At 44.2% G+C, this 12988-nt stretch overlaps 1 pseudogene; it reads left to right on the forward strand.

Moving 5' to 3' along the window:
- The first annotated feature begins 388 nt into the window (after positions 1-388).
- LOC103740908 lies at positions 389-7063 on the forward strand (annotated as a pseudogene).
- Positions 7064-12988: the final 5925 nt, after the last annotated feature.

Below are 12988 nucleotides of genomic sequence, written 5' to 3' on the forward strand. Positions count from 1 at the left end.
TGAACCTCAAGAATATATGTTTAATAAAGCTAGTCAGAAGAGATTAGGACTAAGCAGAAGAGATCAGTGAATGCTAATCCTCTGTGGTGGTAAATACTGATTATCAACTTGACAGGCTCTAGAATCATGGAAGAGACAAGCCTCGGCTCAGGTCTGTAAGGGATTATCTAGATTGGCTTAAATGAGGTGGGAAGACCCATCCTAGATGTAAGGAGCACCATTCCATGGGCTGTGGACCCAGACTGCCTGGAAAAGAGAAAGTGAGCGAAGCACCAGCTGCTCCACCCCCCACTGCCGTGATGGACTGTACCCGGAATTGTGAGCCAAAATAAACCCTTCCTTCCTCCCTTAAGTTGCTTTTGTTACCAACTTGTCACAGGAACAAGAAATGCAACTAATACAAGCCCTCACCCCAGCCCAGGAGACAGATGCAGAATACTGCACCCAGCCTTTGACAGCTCCGGAGTCTATCATACTGGACAAGTATCCTGGTTAGTGCTTTGAGCACTGTGCATATATTTTAAAATAGTCACAGATACTGTAAAAATACATTACAGATAACCTTATTACCCCCAAACAATCTTCCTTCAAATGTACCTCTTCTGCTTCTCAGTCTCGGGAAATAGCAAACCAGGCAAGACCACCCTCCCCTAAAGGGTCCCTAATTATTGTCCCATATTACCGTGCCACCTGGAGTGGTAGGCATGCTGTCAGTGGTTTCTTTCCTTGACAGTATCTTCCTCCACTTCACTATGCACACTGAAATCAGAAACTGGCCTGTCTTCTTTATTTACATTTTCCCCGAGCAGAAAAAGAGTGGGAAGTAGGCTGGTGCCCTGGAACACTGTCCTTGGGGGCATGGCACAGCTATTGCCTTTTTGAGCTCTCAGCAGCTGTGATCACCTACAGGAAGCCTGCACAGGATTGGTGCATTAACTTTCTGACATAGGTGGAAGTGGGGGAGCATTGGGATGGGGATAGACTCAAGACTCCCTGCCCCTCCCTAGGATTTATAGTTAATAGTTGCTGGGAGGGCGATTTTTTTTTCTTTAGTGGTTTAGCTGTTGAAAAATTGCCCATGCTTCTGCAAGTAACCTCTCACGTATGCTCCTGTGAGTAACACCAGTTAAACTCACTGATTCACCAAGCTATCCTTGGATGGATTTCTTTCTTTGTTTCTGTTATTGGTATCCTGTCTGGGTGAGTGGACTTCTGCCCATATCTCCTCAAAAAACGTTCACACGTTAGTTTCCAGGGCAGGAAGGGAGAAGGCACTGAAGAATGTTCAGAGATTTCCTTTTTTCTTGCCTTTTCTCTTTTTCTTTTTTTGAGACAGTGTCTCACTATGTAGCCCTGGCTGACCTGGAACTCACTATATAGACCAGACTGACCTTAAAATCGTAGAAATCTGCCTGCCTCTGCCACCCAAGTGCTGGAATTAAAGGTGTGATGATCAATATTGTTAACTTGACAAAATCTAGGGGAGAAAGTGAATTGCAATGTGACCAGCCACCTCAAGCTCCTGCCTTGATGCCTTCCCCACCATGAGGGACCCTAGAACTGTTGCCTGAAATAAACCCTTCCCTGTTTAAGTTACTTCTTGCAAGATATTTTGCTTATAGCAATGAGAAGAGTAACCAGTGCACAGGGGTAGGGTGACTTTCTAATCTGTAAATCATAGTGATGGTGGTCACTCACAGGCTCTGGTTGTTCTCTCTTGCACTCAGCACTGACAACATACCTCTGAAAGGTCAAGAACAGAAGCTAAAACTCTAGGAAGTGGGATTAGTGACACCTTGATCTTTGTAGCAGGAGGAGTTAGATGCAGCAATCTACAGGGCAGGGAAGCCAAAGCTGGCTTTTTGCATACCATTGCCAAAAAGGGTAACTCACATTGATTTTAATCTCTGGATGACAATAAATGGGTAGTTCCTCTAGTGCCATGAAACTGCCAAAGAATGTGAAGACTGGTTGGTCCCCCACCCCACCACCACATCCACTGTTTCTCCCAGAAGAGTCAGGCTCCAGGGTTACCAAGTTTACATGTAGCTTGCTAGGGTTTCAGCTCCACATCAGGTGGGCTGGCAGTGTCTGGGTCTGTCAGGAGCCCGAGAGATGCCTGTGAATTCAAAGCCCCAGACCATTTGAGATGGGCTTCACTGGGGAGCCATAGTTGGTTCAAGATGGCTGGAGGTCTATGGGGGTTGCCAAGACATCACCCTCAGATGCTGCTTCTTTCTGGATGAATGGTTTCTAAATGGCTGTTCCCATTCTGTCTCCTTCATACCTTTTTCTCTCATGGCTAGAGATCCCTGGTTTGCTAAGCATCCTGACACAGTCCCATTGGACTCACCATGCTCTAGTGGGATTATTGGAATCATTTCTCCTCCACAGGCCTGTTTCTGTACTTTGCTCTTGATTGCTGAAGTAGCCAGCCAGTTGCCTGACCTTTGTTTGCCTAGTTGTGTCTAACCTTAACCTCCTCCCTTACTCATCCTGCCCAGAGCCAGTTCTGCTGATTCCACTGCATACACATTTCTTCTGCCTAGCCCTTTCTGTGAAGCCTTTTTTCAAGTTCAATTGTTGCTCAAGTTCAATCTTGACCATTTCTCCAGATTTACAACAGCTTTCTTACCAACCTCTTGGGTTTCTTTTTTATTTTTAAGTGTGTGTGTGTGTGTGTGTGTGTGTGTGTGTGTGTGTGTCTGTCCATTGGTCTGTCTGTGTGTCTGTGTGTGCCTGTGTCTGTGTGCAGGCACATTAGGGTAGGTGCCTTCAGAGGACAGAGGTATTTGATTCCCCTGGAGCTGGAGTTACAGGTGGTAGGAGCCACACAAGGGGCTGGGAATATAATTCAGGTCCCCTCTGCAAGAGCAGTGCATACTCTTAGCCACTGAGCCATCTCTCCAACCTCCTATTTATTTTCTTCTTATTGTTAGTATGAGGGGGAGGGGTGCATGTCCTAAGGCACATGTATGGAGACCAGAGGACAACCTTGTGGAATCAGTGCTCTCCTTCCACCCTTATGCAGATTCCAGGGATTAGATTCACCAGGCTTTCACTGCAAGGGCCTTTGGCCTTTGCGATAGCTCACCTGTCCACCTCTATGGTGTCATAAGAATTTGGGGGTGAGGAGATAGCTTAGTCAGTAAAGTACTTGCTTTGCAATCAGGAGGAGCTGCAATTCAATCTTTAGAACAAAATTGAATTAAAAAAAGCCATGTATGGTGGCACACGGTTGTAATCCCAGCACTGGGGAGGCAGACAGGCACATCCCTGGGGCTTTCTGGGCAGCTAGCCTAGCCCGCTTGGTTAGTTCCAGGCTAGTGAGACACTGTCTTAAAAATAAAAAAAGGATAGCACCTAAAGAATGACACCGAAAGTTGTCCTCTGAACTCCATATATGCACACAAGTACGCCCCCCCCACATGGATCTGCACACATATATACACAGACACATAGATAGACATAAATACAAGAGAGAGAGAGAGAGAGAGAGAGAGAGAGAGAGAGAGAGAGAGGCTGTTATTAGTATTTGGGGGAAGGACAATTATGCATTTTAACTAAACAGTTCTATATTATAGAAATACATTGCTGAGTCAGTAGATGGTATAATCTCAGTGCTTGGGAGGCTGAGACAAGAGGATCATTAGCTCAAAGCCAGCCTAGGCTACACAGAGTACCCTGTCCCAACAGAACAAAGGGGGAGAGTGAAAAAAAAATACATTTGTGATGGCTGAATAATAAATTAACATGAGAATTATAATGTCATAGAAAAAAAGTAAAATGTATACCTTTGGAATCATGTGAAAAAGATGAGAGAAATGATCAATAAGCCCAGTTCTACCAATATTGTTTCTCAGTAACACAAAATACCACAAATGAAATTAAAGATGAGATAAATCCAACCACAGATCAATTATCCAACCTACACAAGAACAATCTGTATGAAAAAGAAAACCATGGTCAATTCAATTTTGAACCATATGAAGCACATTGAAAGAAATTCACATAGAACACAACACAGGAACGTGAAAACAGTGTTTAGAATTCAAGTCATGACACACAAAAAGATAGCAATTTCAACATAGTTAGTACAAGGGAATTAAAGTTAGATCAGGCTAAGACATTTCTTCTCTAGAGAGCGAGAGAGAGAGAGAGAGAGAGAGAGAGAGAGAGAGAGAGAACCTGATATTTACTCCTCACACTGTTAACAGGGTATAGAATTTCAGTAACAAAACCCAGTGAATACACACGTCTAATCCCAGTACTTGGGAGGCAGAGGCAGGGGGATTACCATGAGTTCAAGGCCAGCTGGGGCTACATAGTGGGTTCAAGGCAAGCATGGGCAACTTAGTGAAATTCTGTCTTTTAAAACTGCATGGGGGAGGGTAGGGGGCTGGAGAGATGGTTCATTGATTAAAAGTGCTTGCTGCTCTTCCAGAGGACATGAGTTTGGTCCTCAGATGACTCACAACCATCTGCAACTCTAGTTTCAGGGGACCTGATGCCCTTCTCTGGCCTCCACAGGCACCTACATACACACACACACACACACACACACACACACACACACATACACACACATACACATGCATATACATAAAATAAAAGAAACATTTAAAGAAGCCACCAAAAGAAGGAGAGAACCAACTCCTGCAAGTTGTCCCTTGACCTCCACATGAGCATCATGGCAAGTATGCATCTCCCCCCCCAAAAAAAATTAAATGTAACAAAATCTTTAAAACGCCAAAAAAAAAGGAAGAGGAGGAGAAGGAAGAAAGAAAAAGAAGAAAAAGAAAAGCAAAAATGTGCACAAGGAAACTTGGAAGTAGCTTTGACGTTAAGTACAGACTCTTGGACTTAGAAATCCCTTGCCCGGAGGAGAAAATACGTATTGAAAACACTCTTAGAAAAGCATAGAGAATCCTGACAGCTGAGTTCACAGTTTGTTGACAACAAAAAGGGAAAAAGCAAATTCTACAGATAAAAGATTGATTAGGTATCAATTCACAGACACGAACACACAGAAAAAAACATGACTCAAAGGTCAACTGTATCGTAAATTGTTACATGAAAAAGAGCTGCTTTGCTAGCTGTGGTGGTTATTGCTGCTTATCTGTTTGAAAGGATCTGGAGTCATATAGGAGACAACCTCTCAGCTCTGGGGAGGGATGCTTTAGTCTCTAGGAATGCCTTGATTGTCTTGATTAAGTTGAGGCACGAAGACTGACCCTGAAAGAGCCCACACCATTCCCTGGGCTGGGGCCCTGCATTACATTAGAAAGGAGACAGCTAGCCCAGCAGCATTCAGTGCTCTCTGCTTCCTGAGTGTGGGACACAGTGTGACCAGACACCTAATGCTCCTGCTGCCAGAACTTGCCCATCATGATGTACTCTTGAACTGTGGGCCACAATAAGACCTTTCTCCCCTAAGCTGCTTTTGTCAGAGTATTATGTCACAGCTACTAAAAAAGAAACTAACATACTAGGTGTGGTGGTGCTCAACTGTAATTCTACCACTTGGGAGGTGGAGGATCACATTTTAAGGCTGGAAATATGGCGCAGTGGTTAAGAGTACATAATGCTCTTGCAGAGGACCTAGTGTGGTCCCACCACCCATGTTGGGGTTTCACAACCTCCTGTAACTCCAGCCCAGGGAATCTGGAATCTTCTGGACTCTGAAGGGATCTGCACTCATATACATACACATACCTCCTCCCACACGGACACATAATTAAAAAACTGTTTTTAAGGAGGTTTTTGGTCAAGAAAAGCTATAAAGAAGTAAAGCTTCAGTTTATCTGTTTGAAAATTTTGTTACGTTCAAAACATTGATATAAAAAAACTGAAGTAAAGAAAGATACTAGATGTTACCATGTCCTTTTACTGAAAAAGTGAAGGAGAAAATCGCAGAAATGAAGAAAGAAATGGAAACAATTACCAGGAAGGAAAGCCTGGACTTTTACCTCCCAAAAGAGGAAAAGAAGAGGGGGCTCCAGCACTCCGAGGCAAAGAGAACTCGGTGAGTTCCTGGTCAGCTGAGAGTACAGAGCGAGATCTTGTCTCAAAGAATGGACCAACTACCCACAATTCCCTTTTCTTTCTCCTCCAGCGGAGCAAGACGCCAAAACGAAAGCAGACCAAGCAGAAGGCGACCCGGGCCCTGCTGTTGTGAAGAAGCAGGAGGCCAAAGGGTCATGAATCCTGTTTGAGAAAAGACCCAAGAGCTTTGGCTTTCGACAGGACATCCAGTTTAAAAGAGATCTCACCAGCTTCGTCAAACGGCCCCGTACATTGAGCTGCAGCGACGAGAGCTAGACTTCACAAGCGGCTGAAAGCGTCACCTGCCATTAACCATTCGCCGAGGACCCCGAAACAACCACCCAGCTGCTCAGGCTCGCGCTCAGGGACAGGCCAGGGACAAAGTTGGAGAAGTAGAGGCTGCTGGCAAAGGGGAGGTCCCCACCAAGAGCCCCCCTATCCTGCCGGTAGGGGTCAACACCGTCACCACCTTAGTGGAGAACAAGAAGGCTCAGCTGGGGTGATTGCCGGTAACGTAGACCCATCGAGCTGGTGGTCTTCCTGCCTGCCCTGTGTTCAAGATGGGGGTCCCCTACTTCATCATTAAGGGGAAGTCCAGGCTGGGGCGGCTGGTCCTCAATAAGACGTGCACCACCTTGGCCTTCACATAGGTTAACTCAGAAGACAAAGGCACTCTGGCTAAGCTGGTGGAAGACATCCAGACCAATTATCATGATAGATATGATGAGATCTGCCATTACAGGACAGGGGAGGCAACGTCCTGGGTCCAAAATCTGTGGCTCGCATTGCCAAGCTGGAAGAGGCAAAGGCCAAAGAACTAGCCACCAAATTGGGTTAAACGCATACTTCTGAGTTTTCTGTATATAATATAATTTTTAAAAAATTGCCCTTAAAAAAAATCAACCAAAGCAGGAAAGAACATGAGCAGCAGGAAGCAGCAACTACCAGCAGGTGGCACCACCTACCCACTGCGATCCCTACGACTCTCAAAAGAGTAGCCTTAAGCATTTTACCTCTGTTGGAACTAAGAAGTCTTTTTCTATTTTACTGATGGAAAGCTGTATCTCACTTCCATGCCTTATGCCTTAAAAATATGTTGAAATTACATTCCACAAATTTACTTTTTCGATTTATTTTTATTTTATGTGTGTACGTGTTTTTGCTGCATGTATGCAAGTGCATCCATGTCATGCGGTGCCCACAGAGGCCAGAAGAGGGTGTTGGATCTCCTGGAACTGGAGTTATGGATGATTGTTAACTCCCATGTGGGTTCTGGGAATCGAACCTAGGTCCTCTGCAAGAGCAGCCAGTGCTCTTAACCACTGAGTCATCTGTTCAGCCCCAAATTCATAAATTTAACAATTAATCCTATTATGGCAGGGCTTCAGTGCCAGCTGAGATTTTCATTCTCAAGACAGCAAAAAATTATGTTTTTTCATTGTGTTTCTTAGATACCCAAATGGAGATGTATGAGGAATTGGTATGAATTTGGGGTACAAGGGGGTGGGTCTGGATTAGAAATAGAAGGTATTCTTCTATTTAGGAGGAATGCTATTTAGATATTAACTGATGTTTTCTTATAAATTTTATTTTCTTGACTTTCCTAACACACACACACACACACACACACACACACACACACACACAGAGAGAGAGAGAGAGAGAGAGAGAGAGAGAGAGAAACCAACCTGTGTCCACTTAAACTTAGGAAGACTCTTTTATTGTATTTTATTTATTCTGTTCCTGTAGTCACCAGAACATAAATATTCCCTAACCTGATCTTTCTTTGTCTCCACTGGGAAGAGTAACAGCCAGAACAGAGCATGAAATTCTCACGGTAGTTAGTGTCAACACGATTATATCTTCCCAAGCCCTCTAGTCAATCAAGCATTAGTGTGATTTCTGTGTTCTCATCAGTTTTTCTAAGCCTAATTAAAATGTTTGGAGCTTCTAATCGAATTACACAATTGTGAATTCCCTGAGGGTAAAGAGCATATCTTCTTTTTCTTGTTACTTTCTTGCCCAAATCCTTTCATCATGATTAGAAGGAAACCCCAGGTTCTGTCTGGAGCCCTGCTCCTTCCCCAACCTGGTGCCTGCTCTTCCTCTTTCCCAGGAGGCTTCTCTTAGCAGTCCCATTTTCAGCAGCTGGGCTTGTTAGTCGTTTTATTAGTCATTCCTCTTGCCCACAAAACCTTCTCCTTTCTCTGTCTCATTGCTCGTTCTTGAGGCCTTAATACTTATTTAACTTGGTTCTCCTGAAAACAAATTCTTTCATATCTCCCTAAGTTCTTTCAGAGTACCATTCACACCTGGTGTCTGTGCAATACCATCATCTTTTTTGTTTGTTTGGGGTTTTTTTTTTTCTTTGTTTCATTTTGTTTTGAGATACAATCTCTTGAAGGCCAGGATGGCCTTGAACTCACTCTATACCTGAGGTTGAGCTTGAACCTCCTTCTCTACTTTCCAAGTGCTGGGCATGAACCACCATGCTGAGTCATCATCTTAAAAAAAATTATTGGGGTCAGCAGTTACGAGCATATTCTGCTCTTGCAGAGGACTTGAGTTTGGTTCCCAGAACACACAGGGTGGCTCACAACTGCCTGTAACACCAGCTCCGGGGGATCCAATGCCTTCTTCTAGACTCTGAGGGTACCTGCACACATGTACACATGCCCAGCCCACACACATACACATAATTAAAAATAAAATAAATATTTAAAACATCATATGTGAGAGAGAGAGAGAGAGAGAGAGAGAGAGAGAGAGAGAGAGAGAGACCTCACAGTTCAAGTATGGAGGTCAGAGGGCAACTTGAGGGAATTGGTTCTTTCCTTCCACCATGTGGGTTCCAGGGATCAAATATAGGTTGTCAGTCTTAGTGGCAAGTGCCTTAATTGAGCAACCTTGCAGGCTTAGTTTATCACTTTTTAATGTTGGCCCTTCCAGTAGAATTTACTCATTGAGGGTGGAGGGCCTGGTATGCAGTAGCTGCTCAAGAAACATGCACTGAATGAATGAATGAATGAATGAATGAATGAATGAATGAATGAATGAAAATGAATGAGCAGATGCCAATGCGTAGCATCCTGAGGCACAGTGAGGAGCCTGGAGTGTGGGGTGAGGAGCAGTTGAGGCACCGTGTATGTTGACCCTCCAGTATTCTTGGTGACCATGTAAACTGCATTCATATTTACAGGCTGAAGGGGCTGCAGGCCTGGGGAGAAGCACTTCATGTAGACTCTGAGAGCAGCCTCAGCAGGCCAGGGAGGGAGAGAACCCGAGAAGGCTTTAGGGCATCTTATGGATCACCATAGTGGGCATATGGGGCAGGATCCCTCATGATACCCCAGGGGTACAGATGGAGGGGAGGGGAGGTGCACAGTCCTTTTTCAGTATGCTGTGGTTAAAATTCTCAAACACGTATTTAAATAAATGCTTCCTCCTGGTTGGGAGGATGCAGTCCATCATGGCAGAGCAGCATGGTGGACTGGCTCCTGTCTGCGGCAGCAGGAGGCACCTTGCTCACGTCTCAGTGGATCACAAAGCAGAGAAAGAAGAAAGCCCGTCCGTACTCAGTTGTCTTCCTTCTCTTTCCCTTTTCAGTCAGTCTAGGATCCCAGCCACACAATGGTGCTGCCCACAGACAGGTCGTCTCCTCTCAGCCTCTCTGGAAACCACATCACAGACACTCTCAAAGCCGTGCTTCCTTAACTCCCTTGCCATTATCTAATCAAGCTGACAATCAAATTTAACCATCACAACATGTCAATCATTTCCCAAACAACGTTTTCTTGCCACATTACTTTATTATCACCGAAACAACCCCTGAAGGCTTTGCTGATGGGTATAATTGCTCGATATTCTCCTGCTGGCTGTGGTAAACAAATGAAGCTGGTGGGTTTCTTTTTTAACAGGTTCTATAATCTTATTGCTACTGCTTTCATGATGGAAACTCCATGGCAGTTAATGAATGCATTGTCCAGCTATGGTTACTGTTTGTATCCTAAGTCAATACCTGTCCTAGTTAGCTTTGTCAATTTGAACCTGCCTCATCTATCCCGTGTGGACTCTTGAATAGCTACTGAGAAGTACTGTGATCATGGTGTCTAAAGCCACGCACTGGTGTTTATAAATTGCGCTTTGTGACCTAACCTCCCTGGGTCTCAATTTCCTCATTGAGCAAATGGAGTCACAATACCACCTTTTCCATAAATGTTATGAAGATTAATGAGCCAATATATGCATGATATTCAGAATGATATCTGCATCACATAAAGACTGAGATAATGTTAGCTGTGGCTACTTTTTGTATCCTAAGTCAATACCTGTCCTAGTTAGTTTTGTCAATTTGATACAGCCTAGAGTCATGAGAAAAAGCCTCAATTGAAGGATTGTCTAGATCAAATTGACCTGTGAACATGTCTGTGGGGGATTATATTATTAATCAATGTGGGAGAGCCCAGGCCATTGTGGGTGGCACCACCCTAGGCAAGTGGGACTGGGCTACATAAGCATGATTCTGGGCAAGCCAGCAACCAGTGTTCTTCCATGGTTCCTGCTTCCAAGGTCCTGCCTTGAGTTCCTGCCCTGACTTCCTTCAATGTTAGATGGTGACCTGGAGGTGTAAGCCAAATAAACCCTCTCCTCCTCAAGTTGCTTTTGGTCACAGTGTTTTATCACAGCAAAAGAAATCAAACTAGAATGATACCTAACTGATGAAGCATAGCAAGTCTAACTTGATGGTTTAAAATAGTTTATAGTGGTGTGTTGATATTCAATTCCATTTAGAAAACTCCACTGAAAATAATTAAAAGAACAGTTTTTGGTACTTTTGAGCACTCTGCAGCACTTGAGAGCACCGACTTCTCTAAAGCTGGCATGGCTCAGGAGGACTGAAGTTTGGCTGATTCCACAAGTTGGTTAAAGCCTCACCCAAGAACATGACCCACTGTCCTAGTTTCTTTTCTGTTGCTGTGACAAAATGCCCTGACAAAACCAACTTAAAGGATAAAAGGATTTTTTGACTTACAGTTCCAGAGGGATCCAGCCCAACCTTCCCATATACTACCACCAACTGGGGACCCAGTGTTCAAACACATGAGCCTATGGTGGACATTTCCCACTCAAACCCATAAACCCACCATATTCTCATGGGACACAGCAGCTTTAAAAACACATGCTCACAAGTTCTCTGCATTGTTTGTGCAGTCTTTAAAATGGTGGATTTCTCAGGTTGGAGATGTGGTGCAGTTGGTAGAATGCTTGTCTAGCATACATGAAGTCTTGGGTTTGAGCCTTCCATCCACATAAACTGGGCACTAGAAAAGTGGAGACAGAAGGGTCAGTAGTTTAAGGCCATATTTAGCTATGTGTTTCAGGCCAACCTGGACTACATGAGATCCTGTCTCAAACAAACTGAAACAACTACAACAACAAAAACCTAAAAAAAAAAAAAAAACCCCAAAAACTTCCTGTTGCATTAGCAACCCTCCCATAGCATGAGCTGGGAAGGAAAGCAATGGTGTGGGGGCTTCAGCTTTGACCACCAATGGTGAACCTTCTATGAGTACCATGTTCTCTGCAGTTCCTGTCAGTGTGCGAAGCATGTGGGAAGGATGGGCACTCATCCCCCTTTTGGTGAGGAGGATACTGAGGCGTACAGAGGGGTGATACCATGTTATCAGTCACATGTCAATGTGCTGGGTCACTCAGCTACTCAGTGTATTTAATGGGCCTGAGGACACAGTGCTGAATAAACTTCTCAAAAGAATTAGTGCAAGTTTATGGTGCAGCTCAGTGATAGAAAATGTGCTTAGCATGCAAAGGCCCAGGTCTAACACCCACACCTATCAAAAAAAAGAGAGACTTAGTGTGGTATGTGAAAACCATTATAATACCATACAGAGGGCTATGGTGGACTGAGAGAATACTCTGGAATGGATTCTACACAGACTTGGGTAAGAAGATATTGCAGTTTCATTTCTGCTGCTGGGATAAAACATCCTGACCAAAAGCGATTTAGGGGCAGAAAGGTTTACTTGGCTTGTAATTCCAGGCCACAGTCTGTCATGTGGGGAAGTCACAGCAGCAGGAGCTCAGGCAGTTTGTCACATCCATAGTCAAGAGCAGAGAGAAACAAATGCACCCATGTGGCCTGTGTGTACCGCTCTTTCATCTATCTAGTTCAGGACCCCTGTCTAAGGAATAGTGCCACCCACAATGGGCTGCGTCTTCCCACAATTAACAAATAAGACAATCTGGCAGAGAAACCCACATACCAACCTGACTAGGCAATCCCTCTTTCAGGCTCTCTGCCTAGGTGATTCTAGATTGTGCCAAGTTGACATTTTAAACTATCACATCACAGCTGGGTATAGTGGTGCACGCCTTTAATCCCAGCACTTGGGCGGAAGAGGCAGGCATATCCCTGTGAGATCAAGGTCATCCTGGTCTACATAGCAAGTTCTAGGCCAGCTGGGGCTACAAGGAGACCCTGTCTTGAAAAGGCAAAAAAATAAAAAATAATTTAAAAAACTATCCATCACAGAAGGCTCCGCCAAAGTAAGGCAGTTGAACCAAGTCTTGGAATAGGAGTGACCACCTTAATGGGTGACAAAAGGTAAGGGTTCTAGACTTCTTCACCCAGATTGTAGCATACAAGTGTGACCAATGATGAGCTAATTTTAGAATATGTATTTACAGCCAGTGAGATGGCTCAGCAGGTAAAAGTGTTGACACCAAGCCCGACAACCTTCCACATAGTGGAAGGAGAGAAGCAACTGACTCTTGCAAGTTGTTCTCACATGCACTATAGTATGCACGTGTCCCCTCCCACAGAGATAAATACAAGCAACAAATACTAATATATTTAATCTTTTGTGCTTTAAGTTTTCTGTTTTCCAAACAATTTCATTTTATTATTGCAACAAATGAAAATTGC

This window comes from Nannospalax galili, unplaced genomic scaffold, assembly GCF_000622305.1.
Source record: "Nannospalax galili isolate Female #2095 unplaced genomic scaffold, S.galili_v1.0 scaffold61, whole genome shotgun sequence".
NCBI lineage: Eukaryota > Metazoa > Chordata > Mammalia > Rodentia > Spalacidae > Nannospalax > Nannospalax galili.